We start from the raw sequence: 25,741 nt of genomic DNA on the forward strand, positions 1-25,741 counted from the left end.
AAAGCTAAGGTGGGTGTCTTTAATTGAGTGCTGATTAAGTGAAAAAAGAGATTCAGACTGCATCTTCAGATTATTTGAATCTTGGGTGCCTTCCTACTCTATAGCAGTATGAATGAATGATAAAGTTTTAATAAGCTAGCAGTAAGGACATTACATACTTGCTGATCTTGGAACTTTGTTTTCCTATTTGTTTTGGATAATACTACATAGCTTTGATGTATTGGCCGTGTTAGTAATGTTTAAAACTGAGAATATTTAGATAACTGGATCAGAAGGATTATTTTGTGCTTTGACGGATGAGGATGGGAAGTTGTTTTAACTTGAAATGTGTCTGTTAAAATCAGTTCGGCATACCTCAGTTACATTTTTTTGTTTCAGGTATCTAATTCTTCTGAAGTAATTGTCCAGGTTAAATTATGGAGTTTGTGAATTAGTCTTGCATAATGCAAACTGTAGTACCTGAACAGTATCTGAGAGTATCAGATTGTAAGAGGAGGGTTTTAGCTTTCAATTCTGCAGCCTTACCGTATGTAGGGGGTTGGATGGATGAAAATATGTGTGAGAGAGAAGACCCTCATGCTAGCATGCTTTGAGAGAGAAGCCTGTGTCCACTTGGAGTAAAGTTGAGGGTTAAAGTAGAGTTTTTGCTTAGGGATTTCAAGCATCTCTATTTCATGATATAATCTGCAGGGTTTGGGTAGTCGTCTTATTGCTGCTTGTTTCCTCTCGTTCCAGAATTGTATCCTGACTTTGTAAATTGGAGAAGCCAGTGACACTGCCAGTGTTCTTTTGCAGTAGTGTCTGTCTGGGATCCGGTGCAAGTTGAATCATTGTTCAAATAAGGTAAATGCGTGGTGCTAAAAGGAACTAATGATAACTTCATTGGCTTATAAAACCAGCCTTATGTTAAGAGTTACCTAGAAGATTCCTTAATGGAATTCTGGGTTCTTATTAAGTAGTGTTTATTTTGCACCTTTATAATAAACTGAAACAAGATGATAAAGTAGGTCTGCTCTCTTCTCTGATTCTAAGTTGTAGAATCAGCAGTTACCTTTTTTATTTTAACTACCTTAATAACACATGTTTATTCATTAGGAAGTATTGAAAAGATCATCCATAAACTTGGCATATATATAATTGCTAATATTTTGGTGAATAGTCTCTTTTCAAGCATGTGTTACTTGGATATGTGTGTGTTTAGTCAAAATCGGGGCTAGACTTTGTCACACCTGGCTCTTGTTAACATTCCCTGTTGCATTTTTAAATGACTCATGGCATTTCATCATGGATGTGCCACGTAATTTAAAATTATCTAACTAGGGGTGCCTGGGCGGCACAGCGGTTGGGCGTCTGCCTTCGGCTCAGGGTGTGATCCTGGCGTTATGGGATCGAGCCCCACATCAGGCTCCTCCGCTGGGAGCCTGCTTCTTCTCTCCCACTCCCCCTGCTTGTGTTCCCTCTCTCGCTGGCTGTCTGTATCTCTGTCAAATAAATAAATAAAATCTTTAAAAAAAATAAAATAAAATTATCTAACTAGTTCCTTTTTGGTAGACATTTAGGCTCTTCAGCATTTTCCACTGTCTGATAACTATGTGTTAGACAAGAATACATTTATGTATACATTTGATTTTCCCTCACAGTATATTTTCTTAACTTTAAAAAGCATTTTATATATTTATTGTATTTTTTTGTTTTACTTATTAATGTATAAAAATCCTTCCTAGTTCCTAGAAGCAATCATTTCCAACTCTGCTGTTTCTTTTGCTGTTGCTTCTACGTAATAAGCTTATTTTGCTACTTACTGATTTTCTGGTTTTTGGTATTATCTGTTAATTTCCCACCTTGGATGGTGGTGGTTTCTGGTAGAGTTCCCTGACTACTTCACACATTCACATTTATTGTCACTCTGGTTATAATGTAATTTTGGTTGGAGCAGTATTCAGTATTGGAGGTTTATGGCTTTGTAGAACTTAACAGCCAAATCATTTTACATGCTATGGTTAATTTTCCTGTTTTGCATAGCTTTTATTTTGTCTGTTAATTCTTTTTGTTTTGGTCTGTTTAATTTCTGTTTCTTATCAGTAACTTATCTTTAAACTCTACCTGGAAGTGTAACTCTTCCTCAATATTTTTAACATTTTAGCTATATTACAAGTTTTATCTTCCTGGAGATACCTTCAGATCTGCTCCATTTTGGATGTTCTTTAGGCAGCTGCCCAGCTGTCATGCTTGCTATCTCAACATCATCATCCTCATGGCTTTTCTTTATTTCTTTCTTTCTTTTTTTTTTTTTTAAGATTTTATTTACTTATTTGACAGAGATAGAGACAGCCAGTATGAGAGGGAACACAAGCAGGGGGAGTGGGAGAGGAAGAAGCAGGCTCATAGCAGAGGAGCCTGATGTGGGGCTCGATCCTGCAATGCCGGGATCACGCCCTGAGCCGAAGGCAGACGCCTAACCGCTGTGCCACCCAGGCGCCCCCTCATGGCTTTTCTTATGTCTGTTGTTCTGGATTCCGTTATCTTTTTCCCATATCCTTTCCTTCTTGATTGAATCTCTTATTTTGAAAGAGTACCTTTCTCCATTGGCTTCCTGAGAAAAGGGTACACAAGAGGTAAATTTTTTAGACATGTATGTCTAAAAATGCCTTTATTCTGCTTTCATATTGATTGTTAGTTTGGCTGGGTATAGAAGTCTAGTTTGGACATAATTTTCCTTTAGAATTTTGAATATGTGCTCTATTGCCCTTTAGCTTTCACTGTTTATGAGATGTCCGTTACCTTTGACCTCTGAAACGTTAGAACTTCTCTTTCCCAGCATTCTGAAATTTTATAATGATGTTCTTCATGTGGTTGTTTTCATCTAATGTGTTGGTCACTTAATGGACTGCAACTTAATGTCCCTCAGTTCTGGGAAATGTTCTAGAATTATGTCCTTGATTTTTCTCCCTTTTATTTTTTCTACTCTTTTTGTGGAATTGTTAATTGAATGTTGGATCTTTTGAACTGATCCTGTAAATTCATCTTTTTTCTGCTTTTCAATCTCTGTTTACTTTGTGGGAGATTTCCTTGATTGCATTTTCTAGCATTTGCTGTTTTTTCCCCCCACTTATGTTCATATATACATATATATATATATTTCATATTCATTAGTTTTTTCTTTTTTTTTAAGATTTTATTTATTTATTTGAGAGAGAGAGGGAGAGCACAGAGGGAGAGGGAAAGTGAGAGGGAGAAGCAGACTAGCTGCTGAGCAGAGAACCCGATGTGGGACTCGATCCCAGGACCCTGAGATCATGACCTGAGCCAAAAGCAGATGATTAACCGACTGAGCCACCCACGCACCCCCATCAACGTTTTCTTTTAAGTAATCTCACCCAGCGTGGGGCTCGAACTCATGACTCCCAAGATCAAGAGTCGCATGCTGTACTGACTGAGCCAGCCAGGCACCTCACATTCATCAATATTTTTATTTACTCCATTCTTCTTCTGCATACAACTCTATAAACAGCCGCAGTCCCGACAAGAATATAGTTATGCTCTTCATACGTATGCAGAAAACTTGCGCCTTCTGTGGCTGCCAGGACACGCTGGCAGTAGTTCTTCAATTTTCCCATATGAGTCAGGGATTCCAATCGCAGTAAATTACAAACCCCTTCCTTCCCACCTCTCATGAAGGCTTTTCAGTTTACTGACATCATGGATGATAAGATTTATTATTTATTTATGTTATTGTGGTAAGAACATTTAAGATGAGATCTGTCCTCTTAACAAAATTTTAAGTGTATATTGTTGACTATAGATACAGCATTGTACAGCAGATCTTTAAAACTTATTCGTCTTATTTAACTGAAACTTGACGCACTTGATTAGTAACTGCCCATTTCCCCCTACCTCCAGTCCCATGACCACCACCATTCCACTCTAAATCTATGAGATTGTCTGTTTGAGGTGCCTCATATAAGTGGAATCATGCAGCATTTGCCTTTTTGTGACTGGCTTATTTCACTTAGCATCATGTCTTCCAGGTTCATTAGTGTTGTTGCATGTTGCAGAATTCCTTTTTTTCCCTAAGCCTGAATAGTAGTCCATTGTATGTATACACCACATTTTCTTTATCCATTCTTCTGTTGATGAACACTTAGGTTCTTTCCACATCTTGGCTATTGTGGATAGTGGGTGCAATGAACATGGGAATACTAATATCTCTTTGAGATCCGATTTCATTTCTTTTAGATAAATACCCAGAAGTGGAATTGCTGGAGATATATCTATCTATCTACTATATATATATTTTTAAAGTTTTTATTTATTTGACAGAGAGACAGCCAGCGAGAGAGGGAACACAAGCAGGGGGAGTGGGAGAGGAAGAAGCAGGCTCCCAGAGGAGGAGCCTGATGTGGGGCTTAATCCCGAACGCCGGGATCACGCCCTGAGCTGAAGGCAGACGCTTAACAAGTGAGCCATCCAGGCGCCCCTGGATATATATTCTTATATTTTTAATTTGCAGGAGCTTCCTTTTGTTCTCTGAAGCAGAGAGGTGAAATAGTAAAGTATTTAAGATCGTGGATAGTTTCCTCATGTGTAAAATGAGAGTAATAATAAATACTGTGTTCCTCATAGCAGTGTTGTAACTTGAGTGAATTCATGTATGTGAAGCATTTGGAGAAGTGCCTGGTATTACTTTATTATTATTACATTCCTGTTCTTTTATGATGGATACAATATCTTTTATCTCTGAGTTTTATTTTTCCTTACGGTCGGAAGAAGGAATCTAACTTTTTGTGCCAAGTTGTTAATTGGTTGTCCTGACTACTGATTTATCCTTTTATCTAGTGATTTGGAAAGCCACCTTTGGGGCACCTGGGTGGCTCAGTTGGTTGTCTGACTCTTGGTTTCAGCTCAGGTCATGATCTCATGGGTCATCAGGCTCTAGGCTCAGCGTGGAGTCTGGTTGAAGATTCTCTCCCTCTGCTCCCCCACCACACGCACATTCTCTCTCTCTCAAATAAATAAATAAATCTTTTTTTTTTTTTAAGATTTTATTTATTTATTTGAGAGAGAGACAGCACACGAGTGGGGAGCAGGAGGGGCAGAGGGAGAGGCAGGCTCCCTGATGAACAGGGAGCCCGATGTGGGGCTCGATCTCAGGATCCCGAGATCATGACCTGAGCTGAAGGCAGCTGCTTAACTGACTGAGCCACCCAGGTGCCCCTTAAATAAATAATTTTTAAAAATTAATTTATTTGACAAACGTAGAGGGAGAGAGAGAACACACAAGCAGGGGAAACAGCAGAGGGTGAGAGAATAGCAGGCTGTCCGTTCAGCAGGGAGCCCAGTGTGGGGCTTGATCCCAGGACCCTGGGATCATGACCTGAGCCGAAGGCACACGCTTAACTGACTGAGTCACCCAGGCATCTGGGGGGAGGGTATATTTCTAAACTTTGTATTTTGTTCCATTTATTTCTCTAATCTTGTATTAATACTCAGTGTTTTTTGTTTTTTTTTAAAGATTTTATTTATTTGACAGAGAAAGACAGCCAGCAAGAGAGGGAACACAAGCAGGGGGAGTGGGAGAGGAAGAAGCAGGCTCTTAGTGGAGGAGCCTGATGTGGGGCTCGAACCCAGAACGCTGGGATCACGCCCTGAGCTGAAGGCAGACGCTTAACCACTGTGCTACCCAGGCGCCCCAATACTCAGTGTTTTTATTGTAGCCTTATTTCATCTTTTACTTAGTGATGCAGACCTTTCCTCTCCACCCTCAGGAAACAAAATATAATTATATCCATACTTCGTATTTTCATCCATAGAGAAATATGTCAGTTCTTCAAGAGACTTAAGTATTGGTAATTAGAAAATAAAAGACTAGAAGGATATGTACATAGGAAACCAGTTGCATAATTTTTAAAATAAGCATACTGGATTTTAACCTCTTAAGATTCTTATCTTTTTCTTTTAAGGCTGTTTTTGATTTTTTTTTTTTTAAGATTTTATTTATTTGACAGAGACAGCCAGCGAGAGAGGGAACACAAGCAGGGGGAGTGGGAGAGGAAGAGGCAGGCTCCCAGCGGAGGAGCCTGATGTGGGGCTCGAACCCAGAACACTGGGATCACGCCCTGAGCCGAAGGCAGACGCTTAACGACTGCGCCACCCAGGCGCCCCTGTTTTTGATTTTTTTGCTTCATTCAGTCAGTAGACGCTTGAGTCGTTACTGTGCCTGCTCTGTGTGCTGGGATACCAGCAGTGAGCAAGACTGACAGGACTCGTGTTCTCCGGGAGCTTACTTTTCTAGTTTGGGGAGGCAGATAAGATAATTTCAGATTTTCCTAAGTGATAGGAATGAAGTAGGATACCAGATAACTGGGGGGTGATGGAGCAGAGAGGTTTCATTAGGTAATACACTACAGGAAGGCCTTTTCAAAGAGCTGAGATGATCAGGATGGGAAACGAGCCAGCCATGCTCCAGACTGCAGAAGAGTGTATTTGGAGACAATGGCAAGTGGAAAGGTGCTGAGACTGTAAATGCCCGCCTTGTTTGAGGAACAGAAAGAAGGCCATTGTGGCTTGGAGAGAGTGGTTTGAGATGGTGTTGGACAAGTAGGTGAGGGCCACATCACTTTGTATTTTGAAGCTGTGGCAAGCCAGATCTTTCCTATATAAACCTGATGAATTCACTTTTGTTCCTTTATTAAGGAATATATGTAAGATGTTCTAGGAGATAAATCTACTTCTTTTTATTTTTTTTTACTTAAAATTTTTAAAAATGTTTTATTTATTTATCAGAGAGGAAAGTGCACAAGCAGGGGGAGTGGCAGGCAGAGGGAGAAGCAGGCTCCCCACCGAACAAGGAGTCCTGATGCAGGACTCAGTCCCAGGATTCTGGGATCATGACCCAAGCCAAAGGCAGACGCCTAATTGGTGGAGCCACCCAGGCGTCCCAGTAGATCTATATTTGTATAGGCGGTTTATATGCTGTTCCTGAAGGAAAGCGCAGAGAGAGAAGCTGCATTGCTCACATATATCTGAACTAAGTTCTGGTTGGGTATTTGGATCTAACTAGAGTTGGGTAGTTGTGTTGTCTTTAAATGTAGGTAGCTTTGAATAGTGCCTTAATTCATTTTAAATGAAAGCAAGGGGTTGGATTCTTCTTGGTTTCTTTTGTAGACTCGGGATAAAATCCAAAATGATAGCAGATCTTGAAATCATTTTTGGTTTTTTTATGTAGAGTTGTGTGTTTGTTTAAGACATTTCTCTTTTTTTCCCCCCTCGGTATATCTGGTGAAGTGCAGATATAAATGGAAAGCCATCAGGTGGTTATATCAACAGGAAAATCTTAGTGGATAGAAACTATAAGCTGTAAAAAATAAAAGATGAACTTAAAAGGGACTAAATAGGGGCGCCTGGCTTGCTCAGTCAGTGGAGCATGCCGCTCTTGATCTTTGGGTCATGAGTTTGAGTCCCGTGTTGGACGTAAAGATTACTTTTAAAAAATTAATAAATAAAAGTAACCAAATAATAATATCGGATCAGATTTAAAACTTGAGCATTCAAAACAACATAATCGTTGTAGAGAAGTCCAATCTGAACCATTTGTAATTTTGGATTTTCTAGCAGCCACATTACAAAAGAAAGCAAATGAAAGTAATTTTGATGATATAATTTATGTAATATATCCAGCACGTTCTCATTTCAACGTGTGATTAATATAAAAAATAGTTTACGTTTTGGTTTTTGTACTGAGTCTTTGAAATACTGCATCTTCTACCTATGGCTCATCCGGGTCCAGACCAGTTAACCTTTCAGCTGCTTGGTAGCCACATGTGTAGTGGACAGTGCAGTCTGAGGGCTCATACATCTGAGGGAACAGAAAAATTAATATGATTCAGTTACTGAATGATACATTCCCGTCTTCCAAATATAATTTAAAGCAGTGAAAGAATAACATACAGTAAAATAAACTTACACACTTTTTTCCCTCTAAACTTCTGTGTGACAGACTTGTTTGGAGAAGATGATTTGATCAGTGTCTATAAAAGATGTCAAACAACTTATTTCTCCTAATAGAGTTATCAAGTAGAACTCCGTGTAAACAGTGGCTGTCTGTGCGTCAGGAGTGGGATGATAACTTGGTGAAGGGAGACCATAGTCGTCCTACTCCTTGGAATCTGCAGTGTCCATATGCCACTGGTTCTGAATCCCTTTCCAGGTTTCCTCAATAAGAATCTTTGATAAATGGACTTCTTTTAAAGCTGTAAAGGTGATTGCAGTATGCACCACTGGTTCAGCCCAAGGTATATTAGCAATAATAATTTCATTTTAAAAAATAGTTAAGTGTCACAGTTGGCTGTTTAGTTTTTAGGTTTACCGTAACGAGAGCTGGAAGGAGGCCATAGGTGGTTAGTTAACATAGGCTATAGTGTCTTTATTAAGTTAGAAGAGCCGAGAGTTCCTCTAAAAAATAGAAAGATACTCCCCAGCGGTAACACATACTCATTTAAAACTGGAACTAAAATTGCTGTTTCCCGCCCTAGGGATAGAGGAGAACAGCCTCTGGGGTGAATTGAAGATTATTTAAGCTGCTGACTATGCTGTGCTGTTCATTCTGTTTCTCTGATGATGAGAGATTAATTGCATAGATGATTCTGAGTTTAGTAGACCCCCACTGAGTAAATTCTCAAGAGAAGATGCCACAAGTTGCCTACACTGGGGATATTGTGATGAACAAGTTCCAAATGAATGGCCCCTCAACTTGGTGTTGATGTTCCCTGCTAACACCTAACAGCAAAGGGATTTGTTCTCCAAAGGTCATGACCTTAGAATATGACCATTTCTTTATTCTGTATACCTGTCAGTGTAACACATGCTGATTTAGCTAATAAAGGTATAAAACACTGTATTCTGTGATTACTTACTACTAATGGCAAGAAAATAGAATTCAGTGGTGAAATTCTGTTTGCTCTTAGAGAGGTTCCTCGGTATCTCCCTCTCACCACTCTGAGGTTGTAGCTAAATGTGCTATATGCCAGGCAGTTTATGTGCACTCACTTAATTCCCATGGTGGTTTTGTGAGTGGTAGGTCACTTCTGGAAGATTGGGAAAGTAGCTTACCCAGCTGATGAGCGCAGGAGCCAAGAACCTAGTTCTTCTTTGGTGCCGAAGCCACTACTCACTGCAGAACCTGGTCCAGTATTACAAAGTGACCCTCAGGGATGCCTGGGTGGCTCAGTCGGTTTAACGTCTGCCTTTGGCTCAGGTCATGATCCCGGGGTCCTGGGATCAAGCCCCACGTTGGGCTTCTTGCTCAGCGGGGAGCCTGCTTCTCCCTCTCCCTCTGCTGCTTCTCCTGCTTGTGCTCTTTCTCTTTCTGACAACTAAATAAAATCCTCAAAAAAAAAAAAAAAGTAAGTGACTCTCAGAGGTGTTGTCCATTTGAGATGGCATTTTATTTGTTTATTTTTAAAGACTTTTCTTTTAATTTTTTTTTTAAGATTTTTATTTATTTATTTGACAGAGATAGAGACAGCCAGCGAGAGAGGGAACACAAGCAGGGGGAGTGGGAGAGGAAGAAGCAAGCAGGCTCATAGCAGAGGAGCCTGATGTGGGACTCGATCCTGGAACACCGGGATCATGCCCTGAGCGGAAGGCAGATGCTTAACGACTGCGCTACCCAGGCGCCCCCCCTTTTTTAAAATTTTTAAATAACCTCTGCACCCACCGTGGGGCTGAACCTCACCACCCTGAGATGAAGAGTCTCACACTCCACTGACTGAGCCAGCCGGGCTCCTGGAGATGGGGCGTTTTAGATTGATAATTTCCTTCAGCATATTCCCTCCCTTACAACCAACCTTTATGCCTGTCTTGAAGTAACCTGATTGTGGAGAAGACTGAATGAAACCTGGGTTCCAGTCTAGCTTGGTTGTTTACCATTTGTCACGATTATTACGGCTCCCTTTGCCCCTGAGCAGGATTTCCTAGCCATCTGTCTGCTTTGGTCTTCGTAACTGAGAGATGGACACCAACCCCCCCTGCCTTTTGTTTGTTTGTTTAATAAACTTTTTGTTTGAGAACAGGTTTACACACCACTGCAAGGATGGTACCAAATCCCTGTATTAGCTTGCTAGGGCTGCTGAGAGACAGTACAAACTGGGTGGCTTCAACAGAGCAGTTTCTTGTCTCACACATCTGGAGGCTCAGAGATAAAAAATCAAGGTGTTGGCAGGATTGGTTCCTTGGCATATAGATTGCTCTCTTCTTCCTGTGTCTCTCCATATTGTCTTTCTTCCACATATCCCTGTGTCCAGATGTCCTCTTTTTGTAATGGTAACCAGTCCTGTATCTCGGTAGAGAGCCTATCTCCAAATGAGGTCACATTCTGAGGTACTTGGGGTTAGGACCTCAACATATAAATTTGGGGGGCTAGGGGGAAATAGTTCAACCCATAATAGTTCCTATATTCCCCATGCCCAATTTCCCCTGTTATTAACACCTTACATCGGTATGGTACATTTGGCAGAATTAATGAACCAATACTGATACATTATTGTTAACTAAAGCATTACCTCTGTTTCAACACATGAGAAAGCTTCAGAGAGAGACTAGGAAAAGATCCCACAAGATCTCCTTTCTGACTTTACTCTGGTGCATGCAAGAGAAAACTCCCAAAGTCACATTATGAACCTGAAGAGATAATGAAAGATACTTTTTTGTGTGTAATTGCAGTAGGACAAGGAACTTGTCTGTCTTGTCTGCTGCATCTAACATAACGTATCGCATGGGAGTTAGTGTTCAGTAAATTCTCATAGACTGAACAGAAGCATGCTCTTGATTCTTGCTGGACCATGGTATTTTTGGAGAATATACTCCTGTCAGTCTTACTAAAGTAACTGTAGGCCTACCTTCTGTTTATGTGCTTCACTTTATTGTGCTTTTAGATGCTATGTTTTGGTTTTATTTTGTTTTTTACAAATTGAATGCTTGTGGCAACCTTACATCAGGCAAGTCTGTTGGTGCGTCTTTGCAGCAGTTTTTGCTCACTTCATGTCTCTCCGTCACATTTTGGTGATTCTTGCAGTACGTAAAACTTTTTTATTATGTTTGTTATGGTGATTTATGATGAGGGATTACAACTTGCTGAAAGCTTAGATGATGATTAGCATTTTTTAGCAATAAAGTATTTTTTCATTAAGATAATTTTTTTTTAGATGTAATGCTATTGCACACTTAATAGACTATAGTATAGTGTAAATACAAGTTTTAAACCAAAAAATTCATTTGACTTGCATTATTGCAGTGTTCTGGAACCAGATCTGCCAATATCTCCAGTGTGCGCCTGTATACAGAGATTGTGAAACTTGCTTTAATGAGAGAGCAAAACTTTTTTAAAATGAGAAATGATTGGATATTTACCTTTCCATTAAGCATTTCTTTTTTTTTTTTTTAAAGATTTTATTTATTTATTCGACAGAGATAGAGACAGCCAGTGAGAGAGGGAACACAAGCAGGGGGAGTGGGAGAGGAAGAAGCAGGTTCATAGCAGAGGAGCCTGATGTGGGGCTCGATCCCATAACGCCGGGATCATGCCCTGAGCCGAAGGCAGACGCTTAACCGCTGTGCCACCCAGGCGCCCCTCCATTAAGCATTTCTAATGCAGTGTCCTGTTTGTAAAGCCCGATTTACTGCCTATCCTGAAACCTTAGAAGTTGTATGTCCTGTATTATCCACATTTAACAAAAGAATAAATCTACAGAGATTATTACTTTTTTGAAGTTCCCCAGACTCCTCTCTTATTCCAAGTCACTTCCTTTCGCTATGACATTATTAGATAAACCATAGACTGTACTTAATACACAGGGTTCAGGCAAATAAAGTTCTTTACCACTTGTTATTCCTTCAGAATACCTCTAAAAGGCATACTTACAATAAAAGAAATTGGTGTGAAAAATTTTTTGCATGCCTTTTATTTTACTTAGCTTCTTTCAGGCTGGTGACTTGGGACCTAGTTCATTATTTATGTGCATTTTTACCTAGTTCATTATTTGTGTGGATTTTTTAGACTTTCCAGGCACTGACTGATTTTGAAATTATGTTTCTTCTGTGAATATTATATAGTACTCCACCAGTTAAGACTTCCATATGTTTTTTATTTTATTTTTTAAAGATTTTATTTATTTATTTATTTGACAGAGTGCAAGCAGGGGGAGCGGCAGGGAGAGGGAGAAACAGGCTCCCACCGAGCAGAGAGCCTGACATGTGACTCCATCCCAGGACACTGGGATCATGACCTGAGGAAGGCAGAGGCTTAACCAACTGAGCCACCCAGGCACCCCAAGACTTCCATGTTTTAGTTTCTGATTGAGGGTGAAATAGTTTGATTAAAAGAGTGAATAAAGGTGTTTCCCAGCAAAGATTTATCGTTGGGATCTTAATATTTTCTCTAATGTCAAAGCAGGCAAGTAAGCAGGCTTTATGGAACTCTGACTGCTATGTGGAAATCAGTCTTGAAATAATTAGTGCCTTTCTGCGTGCCGTCTTCTGTGCCATAGGGAGAATACATATCACTGAATTTTTCCTACCTTTCCAAGTATTCAGAAGTAATGTGGCCCTTGGGTGCCTGGCTGGCTAAGTTGGTGGAGTCTCTGACTCTTGATCTCAGGGTGGTGAATTCAAGCTCCATGTTGAGTGTGGTGCCTAGTTAAAAAAAAATTTTTTTTTATTAAAAAAATAAAAAAGAATTGTAATATGGTCCCATTCCTTTAAAAAGTGAAAGATGGAAGGGTTGGAGTTTTCCATGTCATTGGGACAAGAAATGAATTAAGTCACTGAAGAGCAAGAAGGAAATGAGACTTCTTGCTGGCTCTGTGATGGAAAGAAGCTAGAAGCAGTGTCCCACATCCTGACAGGGTCTGTAGTAGAGCCCTGACTTGTTCTGGGGCCTCATCTTTACCAGGTGAGGTTGGTGCTGCCTCAGTGTGGTACAGGTCGCCTGTCCCCGGTGCAAGTTGGTAAGGTTTGTTGTTGTTTTAAGAGAGCACGAGAGTGAGGGGGAGTTGTGTAGAGGCAGAGGGAGAGAGATACTGAAGCCGACTCCCCCGCTGAGCCAGGGCTCCATCTCACGATCACGACCTGAGCTGAAATCAAGTCACGTGATCAACCGACTGAGCCGCTCCGGTGCCCCAAGTGCTAAGTTTTTAAGCACAGTAGGAAGGTAAGTGGTGAAGTCCATGGTCAGCTAATATGTATTTTGGGGCAGATTGGTTGGTCTTTATTAAGGAGTAGAATGTGATGTGAATCTTAAATGATTTCTTCTACAGTAAATTTCTGCATTAATTGGCTGGGGCTGGAAGGATGATTTTTTTTTTCAAGATTTTATTTATTTGAGGGGCCCCTGGGTGGCTCAGTCAGTTGAGCGTCAGCCTTCAGCTCAGATCATGATCTCAGAGTCCTAGGATTAAGTCCAGCATTGGGCTCCCTACCCAGTGGGTGGTCTGCTTCTCTCTGCCCCTCTCCCCGCTCGTCCACTCTCTCTCTAAAATAAATAAATAAATAAAATCTTTTAAAAAATGATTTCATTTGAGAGAGAGAGTGAGAGCGAGCGCATGAGTGAGGGTGGGGGGGGAGGGTAGAGGGAAAGAGAGACACAGACTCACTGCTGAGCAGGGAGCCCCACATGGGGCTCAATCCCAGGACCCTGAAATCATGACTTGAGCTGAAGGCAGCTGCTTAACCAACTGAACCACCCAGGCGCCCCAGGATGATTTTTTTTTTTTTAAACAAAAAGTTTAAGCCATTCTGTTTAATTCCAGTTTTAGGACATGTCTGAAGTAAGGACGAGGAATATCCTGCTAAGTTTGTGTAAATTTTCAAGTTTTTTGACTATTTGGTGAGCCGTTCAGGTCCTCATTTTATTAATGAAAAATAGAGAGAGGTAAAAATAAAAACACTTGGCGCATATAAGAGTTTCTGGGTTTATCAGGAGCATTAGTTTGGTTTTGGTAAATTTCTCTCATTTAAGGTGCTTGTGTACTTGCTTGGTGCCAGTTACTAATTTTTTTCAGCTTTTCATTGCTTCAGTGAAAAAGATCAGTTCTGCCCTCCCCTGAGGGTCTTGATATTTTGGGGGCAAGGAGGGAAGAAAGGAGTTTGCAAATAGCCAAACAGGAGGCTAGAGTGACAGTCTGTTGTTTACTAGCTGATGACTGGCGCTTGGACTTGAAAGGAGGGAAGTCAGGAAGACTTTCTTTCGGAGGTAGGCTGGGATGCCTGCTGGATTCACCAACAGTCTGTAACAGATCATCTGGTGGCTTTGGGAGACTAGCTTTGTCGGACAGATAAGGACAGGCCAAAGGTCCAGAGTAAGTAGCAATACTATTAATTAGAAAGGGATTACCCCTTTCCCTGGAATTTCCCTCAAGTTTGAAGTGACAGCAGAACCCCCGCCCCCTTCTTTTTTTTGCTACTAAGTTTGGTATGGATTTTCTGAGAGAATTGGAGTTCCTGTTTGAGAGATAACTACTGCGCTAGAGACTGACTTTGGAGGACTTGGAATCGAACTTTTGTGCATAAAAGCTGACCTAGTATTTCCCACATAGACAATGTTCTTGACTTAGGGAGAAAAAAAGGTTTTATTATTACAAATAATCCGCGTGTACTTTCTGCCAGGCTTGCCATTCCTTAATTGCTCTACTTCTAAACTACTTCAGAGCTTACCCTCAGGGAAACTTCTTAATACTCAGAAAAATAATCCATGTGTCTATGGATAAAGAGTTATTTTTTTATGTAGTGAAAACAATACAATGGAATTGGGTCTTTGTTTCTGCAGTTAACCCTGACACAAAAACCAGGGGCCAGATACTGTTTCTTTGAGGGTGTGAGCTTTGCTGGCTGCCCCTTACCCCTCCAGTTTCAGGGCACAGAGGGGATCCCTGTGCTGTACTGTTTCTGTGAAGGTTGCCAAGCTGGTTCCTCCTTTGAATTCTCTTTCCAGCCCAACAACAACTGTTAGGAAGGATAGTTGGCAATTTGTTTTATAAACAGGTCTGTTGTTAGCATAAGTTAAAGTATAGGCGTTCATTAATAAAGTGTTATTTTGAGGGAAGCTGATAGTAAGACTAACAAAAAGCACATTGGAGGGGTGCCTGGGTGGCTCAGTCAGCTGAGTGTCAAGACTCTTGATTTTGGCTCAGGTCCTGATCTCAGGGTTGTGAGATCTGGCTCCGCACTCAGCTGGGAGTCTGCTTGAGATTCTCTCTTCCTCTGCCCCCACTCTCCCCCCACCCCAGCTCAAATAAATAAGTAAATCTTTTTTTTTTTTTTTAAGATTTTCAAATTTATTTATTTGAGACAGAGCGAGAGAGCACAAGCAGGGCAGAGAGGCAGAGGGAGAGGGAGAGGGAGAAGCAGGCTCTGCGCTGAGCAGGGAGCCTGATGCAGGGCTGGATCCCAGGACCTGGAGGTCATGACCTGAGCTGAAGGCAGATGCTTAACCGACTGAGCCACCCAGGCGCCCCATAAATAAGTAAATCTTAAAAAACAAAAACACACACTGGGGAAAAAATTTCCCTAAAGGCCAGTTTTTACAGTGGATTTTGGACTCTGTAGAATTAAAAGCCTTGTAGCTTTTTGGGTTGCTAATCACACACGTAGTTTGTTAATAATATTTTTTACTCTCTCATAGTGATGTTTTCAACTGTTACGAAGTAGTCACACTTCTAAAAACAAGTTGATGAAACAGCCCACAATGGGAATGGTATTTTGGATTACTCATGTCCTGGAATTAGGAGATAGTTTAGGGTAGGGTTGCTCTTTGGAATTTGCTTTAAATGTGTTTGAACTTAAGTCAGAGTGATTGTTATTTGCTGATAAATGATTCTCCTTGTGGACTTACTTGCATGCACACATGGAAAAGCATGTAGAGTTGAGCGATTTGGGTCTCTTCATTGCATTTTTTTAAAAGATATTTATTTATTTATTTATTTATTTATTTATTTATAAGATTTTATTTATTCATTAGAGAGAGAGAGAGAACAAGCAGGGGGAGAGGGAGAGGGAGAGGGAGAAGCAGACTCCCCGCTGAGCTGGGAGCCCGACATGGGGCTCGATCCCAGGACCTGTCAATCATGACCTGAGCCAAAGGCAGACGCTCAACCATCCGAGCCACCCAGGCGCCCCTACGGTTTTATTTTTTAAGGGATCTCTACTTTTTAAGTGATCTCTACGCCCATCGTGGGGCTTGAACTCCCCCTTGAGGTTACGAGTGGCATGCTCTACTGACTGAGCCAGCCAGGCACCCCTGGGTTTGTTCTTTTTTATTGAGGTATAATTGACATACTGGATTCAGATGTACAACATAATGATTTGATATTTGTGTTTCTGGGTTTGTTTAGTATAAGGAGTCTGTTTTTTTATGGGTTTTTTGTTCTTTTTTTAAGGGAAAAGATACAGGAAAATAGCTGCAGAGACTGGCTATATCCATCCAAACTTGTTAGGATTTTTTTTTAAAGCCCTTTTAAGATTTTTTATTTTATTTTTTTTATTTATTTATGCGACAGAAACAGAGATAGAGACAGCCAGCGAGAGAGGGAACACAAGCAGGGGGAGTGGGAGAGGAAGAAGCAGGCTCATAGCAGAGGAGCCTGATGTGGGGCTCGATCCCATAACACCAGGATCGCGCCCTGAGCCGAAGGTAGACGCCCAACCACCGTGCCACCCAGGCGCCCCCAAAACTTGTTAGGATTTTGACTATAAATAGAGTCCACCTGCAGAGAATTGAAAGTTTTTGAAGCTGGATGGTGGGTACACTTGGGTTCTTTACACTGTTCTTTCCAGTTTTGTGTATGAATCAACACTTGCATAATAAAAACATTTTAAAGAAATAGAGCCCAGTTGGCTATAAGGCTGGCCTTTCTTAACTCTCCTTAAAGTCATAAAAGAGTAAAACAATCCCGTTGTAATAAGGTTTCCCCAAATGGACTTTGAGTAATTACAATGCAGGTTTATTTATTTAGGGTCATGGAAATTACTATTTTGGATTTTTAAAAATATCTCAGAAGAAGGTGGATAGAGGTTTGATTCCACAGTAAAGATAAAAGAATCAACCCATTAACTCTGGAATGTCAACAATTTTTATTTTTAGAATATGGGGGGAAGTCATCTGTAAAATGACCAGCTAAGAGAATTACATGTCCAGTAAGAAGCTGTCATCCTGTCTTCCTCATTTTGTGTGTCTCTCTTCTCCTTCCCCCTTCCTCTTTGCATCTTCCTTCCTGCTCCGCAGAGGTAGCCACTGTTAACAGTTGGCTGTGTATGCTTATAGGTATGTATTATGTGTACATCTGTACCTACATATTACACATTTTAAAGCAGTTCTACCAAATCCCACAGAATTCAATATTTTAAGAATTTTATACTAAACTTCAGAATAGATTTTTTTTTTAATTAAGTAAGCTCTGTGCCCAATGTGGGGCTTGAACTCATGACCCCAAGATCAAGAGTCCTGTGCTCTACCTACTGAGCCAGCCAGATGCCCCCAGAATAATTTTGATTTTATAACCTAGGCAAGGCCAAGCCTTTTATTGTATCTTTAAATTATTCAGGCAGTAATTGCCATTTCTCCCTACAGGCCATTCCCCCCCTTTAGGAAGGTGTTTAATGCACATGTGAGTATTCATCTCTATAAATTTTAGGGCCTGAGAATTGAAATTAGTATTACACTAATTTACTTATACTGATTTACTTAATAATTTAAGAGAGCCACTTAATAGAGTGAATTATTAAATACATAAATATACTAATTTCAGTTCTGAATTGAAATCAGAGACAGCTTCATTGTCATTCCCCCCTCCTCCACTTGATTTCAGTTTCTTCAGGGATACAGGTGGGGTATCCAGTTTAAAATGTTACCCTAGAGATACCCGCAGCTGCTCTTGATGCTGTTTCCCTCTTTCACTTAGGAGAGGGATAATCTCCAGAGAAAAGCATAAAATAGTAAACATGTTTAATATTTCACCTGAGCTCTGCTTTCCTACCGTGAACTATCCAGAGGCATACAGAGGACAAATCAGGCCATTGCTTTGTCCACAATCTTTTATGAATGCTAAATTTCTCTCTCGGTATTTTTGCATCTATCTTTTCTTTATCTTGGTCATTTTGTGTCTTGTTCACCAAGAATTTTCTACTTCTTACCCTAGCGACTATTGAAAGCATGGCTGCCTTGACTGGACTTGGTAGTAGTGGAGTTTTACTCTAACCTGGCACTAAGAAATTGTCTCCCTAACACTGAGGTCAGTTTGACCTTGTGTGTGTTGGTGTAAGACGTAGAACGGACATGAATGATACACCTTGCAGTTTAGCAGGTGTGATTAGGGCTGTGGTACAGACTGAATTCTATTCCCGGATTGTATTGTTAATATTTGATGAACTGGTCTTTTATTATTTGTGCTAGTGTGGGTGGGGAGCACGGAGAATGAAGAGGAAGTTTGAAAGAGCCAGTTCATTTAGCAGATGTGAAGTGTCCACTCTGTGGCTAAGCACCGTGCAAAGTGCTGAAGATACAGTGGATCGCTGTGGGTACGGTGATCTCTGGCCAGTTCATTTTGTAGCCTCCTGGTTTTGGTATCCCGAATTGTTAAACTAATTTGGTTAGAACTCTCGTGTTACCTTACGGTCATCAGATGTAGTGCCGTATGATCTGGGAAAGCGTGCTGTCCTCTTGGCAGAGCAGACATAGTAATGGGGCCTGGGCAAGGGACAGCCAGTGCAGGCCCATGTTGGATCAGTCCTCAGGAGCTTTTCCCATTCTTCTACGGTTATGGTAGAGATCCATAAACAGCTGCGAATAATTTTAAGACCTATTTTAAAAACAGGTGTTCTACAATAACAGTTGAAAACCAATTAATGTAATAAATCATATAAGTAGAATAAACGATGTGATCTCAGTGACACAATAAAAACATTTGGGAAAAAAAATCCCGACACACTCTCATAATAAAAATGTTCAACACGCTAGGAGTAGAGACTTCTTCAGTCTGATAGACCTGTATGGAAAACCTGCAGCTATCATCATACTTAAAGATGGATGGAAGCTCTGTGGCAGAGAACCTTCCCAGGAAGAGGCTGGTGTTGCCCCTTCCCAAGCAAGAACCATTTTTTAAATTCTAGGTGGTTATATTTGTGTTTCTTGTAAGTAGTCTCTTGTTACATGAAGCCCTTCGTTCTCTACACTTGGCTGTAGTTTTCCTGTTTAGGCTCTCTCAAATGATCTACAGCAGAAACGTTCCTCCTGCCTTTGGCAAGAGACTTCTTTTTGTGCTGAAAGTTCTGAGACCGGTTTCAAGCAGAATATGTTTCCATATTTTGGAAGGTTACAAGTTAGAGATAGGGGTGGAGGAAGAAAGCTGTTTTCTGCTTTAGTTAGCATTTCAGCTTTGCTGGTATAAGAACTAAATTCTTTCAGAGATCATTATGCGTCAAGAGATTCTTTTTTAACTGATCAGATTCACGAGACTGATGGGTGAAATACGAAAACGGAGTAGCTAACCTATAAGGTGATGGTGAGTCACAACGTTGGAAAAATTCGTGTTTGAATTCTGGACCTATTTAGCTTCGGAACTCTGGGGGCAGGTTACCTGACTCCTTAAGTCCTTGTGTTCTGTTCTCTAAAACAGGTACAGAACACGGTAGTTAATGAGGTTTGGGTGTACAAAATGAGGTAATGCTGAAGGTTTGTAGCTCCTTATCTAACGTATCTTGGTAAACATTAGCAGTTGTCATTGATAAATCAGAGTGCCAGGGAATCAATTTTCCTTTCCCCCCCCCTTTTTTTTTTTTAAGATTTTATTTATTTGACCGGGGCGGGGCGGGGGCGGTGCTGAGCAGGGAGCCGGATATGGGACTCCATCCCAGGACCCTGGGATTATGGCCTGAGCAGAAGGCAGACGCTTAACTGACTGAGCCACCCAGGCGCCCCGGGAATCAGTTGTCAGTAGATAACGTACCTAGCAAGAAAGCCGGTTTTTGTCTAGGGCTGTCTTTTCTGGTAGGCAGGTGCATTCAGAGACTGAACTCTTGAGTTAGAAGGATGTTTGATGGGTGTATTCTAGATAATAGAGCAGGAGGAGCTTGTGATGCTCTTTTTTTTTTTTTTTTTTTTAAACTCCCAAGTAAGCTCTACACCCAACATGGGGCTTGAACTTACAACCCTGAGGGAAATCAAGAATCACCACGCTCTACTGACTTGAGCCAGCCAGGTGCCCCAGGAGCTAGATGTTCTTTGGTAATCAGCCTAGCTGAATGGCCCTAGTTGAGGGAATGATGTATCGTAGCCCTTCAGGATAGTCCCAGTTTAAAATCTTGTTCACCATTGTCGGCCTAAATATCCTGTAAACTTTATCTTGCTAGAGACAAATATATCCCCACTCCAGCTTGTCTTGGCCAGAAGCAAGGCAGAAACTTTTTGTTGTTGTTGGTGGTGGGCAGCAAAGCAAGATTTATTGAGTGATAGTGAGTCTTTAGGACAAAGCTCCCAAAGAGGGAGGGGACCCGAGAGGGTTGCCCAAGGCAGAAACTTTCATTGGGTTATTTACTGACTCTCAGGTTTGAACTCTGTGGTCCCATACTTTTAGGTTTCTTTAGATGACTGTTACGGGTCATTAAATCATAGCTTTCTCTTTCTTTGAACTTCAGGAAGATGCAAATTCTTTTTTTTTTTTTTAAAGATTTTCTTTATTTATTCGACAGAGATAGAGACAGCCAGTGAGAGAGGGAACACAAGCAGGGGGAGTGGGAGAGGAAGAAGCAGGCTCACAGCGGAGGAGCCTGATGTGTGGGGCTCGATCCCATAACGCTGGGATCACGCCCTGAGCCGAAGGCAGATGCTTAACCGCTGTGCCACCCAGGTGCCCCAGGAAGATGCAAATTCTTATGCTTCAATTTCCCGCTTTCAGTATTTATTCATGACTAAAACTTGTGTGTTTATAAACGTATGTCTCGTATGTTTTATGCATTTCAATATTTCAGGGTATCATAGGGTATTTACATTTTATTTTATTAAAGATTTTATTTTATTTATTTGACTGAGAGCCATACAGCACAAGGGGGGGAGGTTGGAGGCAGAGGGGAGAGAAGCAGGCTCCCTGCTGAGCAGGGAGCCCTGTGCGGGGAGAGGGGGGCTTGATCCCAGAACCCTGGGATCATGCCCTAAGCCGAAGACAGATGCCCAACTGACTGAGCCACCCAGATGCCCCGGTATTTATATTTTAAACTAGGGACTTAAGTAAAAGAATTCTAATAATAGCTTTACGCTAATAAGATTCTTTTTTTTTTTTTTAAGATTTTATTTATTTATTTGACAGAGATAGAGACAGCCAGCAAGAGAGGGAACACAAGCAGGGGGAGTGGGAGAGGAAGAAGCAGGCTCCTAGGGGAGGAGCCTGATCTGGGGCTCGATCCCAGAATGCTGGGATCACGCCCTGAGCCGAAGGCAGCCGCTTAACAACTGCACCACCCAGGCGCCCCAACGCTAATAAGATTCTTGCGTTTCTTTTTGGAGGACTGGTTTTGGGGAAGATTTCCATAGGTGATTGTTCTTATTTATTGTTTTGACATTAATTTTCTGTTAGTTTCCACTTAGAGGGTGATATTTCCTGTCCTGAAATTGTCTAGGTGTTTAGAGCTTACTTGGGTCCTGTAACCCAAATTAAACATTAAAATAAGTGTTGTTCCTTAGTAACGCTCTTGCTGTCTTGAATTAAAACTTGGCTTTTCTGTCATGAGTCCTTGGAGTAAGAATTAGTAATGAAAGCTTCATGATGTTAATACATTTTAATAACCTAGGAAACTATGCGTCATTGCTGCAGGGAAGCTGCTGGCGCTAGAAGAGCCTGGTGTTTATCAAGAGAATAGCTCGTACTTTGGTCTTAAGTTGGTTGTAATGTGTACATTGAAATGAGAGTTCAACACCATGTGAAATGTTGTGAATACTCTCTTTAAAGTATGTGAGATCTCTTGAAGAAATTGAATATTCTGTGAGATAAGTTGATACGGGAATGAGAAAAGAAAAGTGTAGTCTGCTCAGCAAAGCCCTCTAGAGACGTTCAGCTACAGCTGGGGAGCCATTGAAGCAGTTTATTTTTTATTTATTTTTTTTAATGTTTTATTATTATGTTAGTCACCATACAGTACATCCCTGGTTTCTGATGCAAAGTTCGATGATTCATTAGTTGCGAATAACACCCAGTGCGCCTTGCAATACGTGCCCATTGAAGCAGTTTAGATGCAGATATCCGGAGATCAGACTGTTATTCATCATAGGCGTTAGTCCCCCGCCCAACTCCATTTCTGTTATCTTTCCATGGGTTAGAAAGCTTTAAACGACTTAGGTTTGAATTGATCTCACATGTTAGGAGGGCTTTGGGTCTGCTTGATGTTACCATTTTGTTTTCAGGTTGTAGTATGTTTGCCTTTTGTTTTTGTTTGCTTGACTAGTAAATCCTTTCCCTATAAAGATAAAGTCTAAAATACGAACCAAAAAATAAAAGAAAATACGAACCGAATATTTTTGGACTGAAGGATATTGTGTGGTTTATATGTGGTTTGGTTATTTGGTGCTAAGGTTGGAACCCCAGCCTGGCCTTTTCAGTTTGTAGTTGGTGCTACTTAGTTTTAGGAACCCAATCTCCTGAGTACAGCCTCTCAGTAGGCTACCTGCAGGGTTCTAGCCCTGGGGTAAATACTCCCATAATGTTTATTCTGGTGAATTCAAAAGATACCTAACAGTTGCTAAGATAATGCTGGCCTAATCACTAGGGACAAGGAGAAGAGACTTCATTTGGGGTGAGAAGGGAAAGGGAATAATTTAATTCTTCCTTATCTTTGAGAGTTTTTGATTTAGAGAAGTTCACTTTGGCTTTGCCAATATTATTTCTTTCTTTGGAGTTGAAAAATAAGATGTGTTTTTAATGATATAAAAGCCATATAATTATGTATCTTAAGACCTTCATTTTAAGTAAAATGCATCTGTTCTCCCAAGGCTGGATGATGTGCGTAGCAATTAGAGGAATGGTTCTGGTGGAGAAGGCTTGGGCTTTGAAAAAGCTAATGGCTCTGGGAAGTGCTCTCAAGTGGCTCCACGGGAACAGTTTGAACCCTTGCTCCAAGTGACAGAATCTGATCTGAAGTGATTCCAAAAGGCTGTTTGAAATTCTTCTCTTGGGTTTTATTTATTTAAAAAAAAATTTTTTTTTAAGATTTTATTTATTTATTTGACAGAGATAGAGACAGTCAGTGAGAGAGGGAACACAAGCAGGGGGAGTGGGAGAGGAAGAAGCAGGCTCACAGCAGAGGAGCCTGATGTGGGGCTCGATCCCATAACTCCGGATCACGCCCTGAGCCGAAGGCAGACGCTTAACTGCTGTGCCACCCAGGCGCCCCTTCTCTTGGGTTTTAAATTAAAAGTAGGAGGAAAAAAGAACTAGAGCAACAGTTGTATAAATACAAGATGGAGGAGGATATCTTGCAGCTGCAGAAGGGTGTGTGAGAAAAGACGTCTGGGCTTAGTGACTTGAGACTCACTCCAACGTGTGCATGGAATGGCTCTCCAGAAAGAGAAATTTTTGGATGCAGTTATATTCTGTATTAGAACACGTTTGTAGAATGACTCTAAGTTCTGAGTATCCCAACAAAGGAAGACAAACGAATTGATTCAGGGGCAAACAAGGTAATAGTGTGGATATGATACCACATTGTCTGAAGAATGTTGGAGAGTTGAGACTGTTTGGATCCTACCAGGCCCTTAACTATAGGAATTGAGGAATCAGGTACTATATTTCTGCATCCGTAACATGCCAGGCACTTAATAGTAACTATTGATTGCTACTTGTTCAGTTGGTGGATTCTTTTATAATGCTGGTGTAGGAGCATAACTACCTTACCTTAATTGTGAGAAGTTTTTACCCAAATTGTGTTTGATGGGACATGTTCTTACCTGAAGCACACTTCATAGTCATGAGCCCTACTATTATGCCACAGTTCTTCTGTAGGGGCTGGACTTTTTTATAATCTAAATGAAACAGCCTCCCCAGGAAGGGTGGGCTTTGTTGAAGAAGCAAAACTTCTTTTTGGGGGAAATTCTGGTTTGAACAGAAATCAAATGCTAGGTACTTGTAACATGTAAAAAGGTGCCAAATTGATTTCCAAGGTGGTATTTGTCTTTCTCACCTCTCAATATATTTGTGGAACATGGACATGGAAGAAATGGTAGAAAGAGGAAAAGGCGTGTGTAATCACAGTGATGGCTAAGAGTCTTCAAAAAAGAGAATTGAGAGTTGTTTTGAATGGACTTGCTTATTTGATCAAATGGCTTTACTTATGGTTGTTCCTACCTTATACTAAGAAGTATATGTATGTATATCAAGAGAAAAAAATTAATGTCTTTTTGGACAGTTTCTTTCCCTTTCTCTTCTTGTAACTTGCTCTTTGTTAGTCTTCAGGTGACAGCCTAAATGCCACCTCTTGACCATCTTACCTAAGTAAGTCACTACTACATGGTATAAATCTGTTAACATTACATGGTCTTTGTCTTCTGGTGCCTACCAGAATTTGTAATTACGTTTTTGTTTGGTTGCTTATTTGTTGTCTCTCGGCACCTATAGACTATGAGCTCCATGAAGGCAAGGATCAAATCTGGTTTAAAATTTGGGGGGGGTGGGGCAGAGGGGGAAAGAATCTTAAGCAGGCTCCACACCTAGTCCCGTCAGTCTCACAGTTGTGAGATCATGGCCTGAGCTGAAATCATGACTGACGCTTAACTGACTCAGCCACCCAGTCACCCCAAATCTGCTTTAATTTTAAGTGTTTATCCACTAGCTAGCATCTTCTTGAATGATTAAATGATTTATTGATTTATTTCCATCTGGGGTTTTGTATCATCCAAAGTTATTCCACTTAATTCTCAGGGTATAATGATGTTTTTAAAATTAGTTTCAGTTCACATTTAAAACGTTCAAGGAGTAGGAATAAGGGTGGTATTACAGTATCGTGACTCTTAAGCATACTGGTCCGTTCTAGTAAGTTTAATATATTTAGAAATGTTAAGTTTGTCTCTGTATTTAGGTGACAGTGTTTTCTTCCTTTTAATGAAAATTAGCTTTTTTTAAAAAAAAGATTTTATTTATTCATTTGAGAGAGGAAGCACAAGCATAGGGGAGAGGCAGAGGCCAAAGGAGAGGGAGAAGCAGACTCTCCACCGAGCGGGGAGCCCAACGTGGGGCTCTATCCCAGGACCTGGAGACCATGACCTGAGCTGAAGGCAGATGCTTAACCCTTTGAGCCACCCAGGCGCCCCTGAAAATTAGCTTCTTAATTTTCCAATTTCTGGGGGTTGACACTAACTTGCCACGTTTCCCCCCCCCCTTTTTCTTTTTAAAGTCTGATATTGTCCACCTGTTGTGTGAATGATCTAAAAGGGTTTTCCATTCTGGCTCAAGCTAAAATTGAAGATTGGGCAGAGATGTTATGAGGCAGACAAAGATAGCCCTAAACTTGTGACAGAAAACAGCCATTCAGCAAAACTGAACCCAGAAACCCCAAAACACGCTGAAGTCCAACCAGAAAAACAAAATGCATTTTCCATACTCAGTTTTTATAAATTGCTCAGTTACACCTCCGCCTCCTATCCCTGAATAACTTAGTCCTCTGTCCTGGCTTTGCATAATGATGCTACTGCCAAAAATCGGCTTCAAATGGAAAT

The 25,741-nt window shown here is 40.8% G+C and overlaps 1 protein-coding gene across 2 annotated transcripts in view; it reads left to right on the forward strand.

Annotated features, from left to right (window-relative positions):
- LOC117797414 (thyroid hormone receptor-associated protein 3) overlaps positions 1–25,741 on the forward strand; it is a 51,936-nt gene that overhangs the window by 17,081 nt on the left and 9,114 nt on the right. For both annotated transcript variants that reach the window (XR_004622359.1, XM_034649232.1), the window contains exon 2: positions 736–843. The gene's annotated coding sequence lies outside the window, so the exon portion shown is untranslated. The remainder of the gene's footprint in view (positions 1–735; positions 844–25,741) is intronic.

The sequence above is a fragment of the Ailuropoda melanoleuca genome, chromosome 2 (genome assembly GCF_002007445.2).
Source record: "Ailuropoda melanoleuca isolate Jingjing chromosome 2, ASM200744v2, whole genome shotgun sequence".
Taxonomy (NCBI): Eukaryota; Metazoa; Chordata; class Mammalia; order Carnivora; family Ursidae; genus Ailuropoda; species Ailuropoda melanoleuca.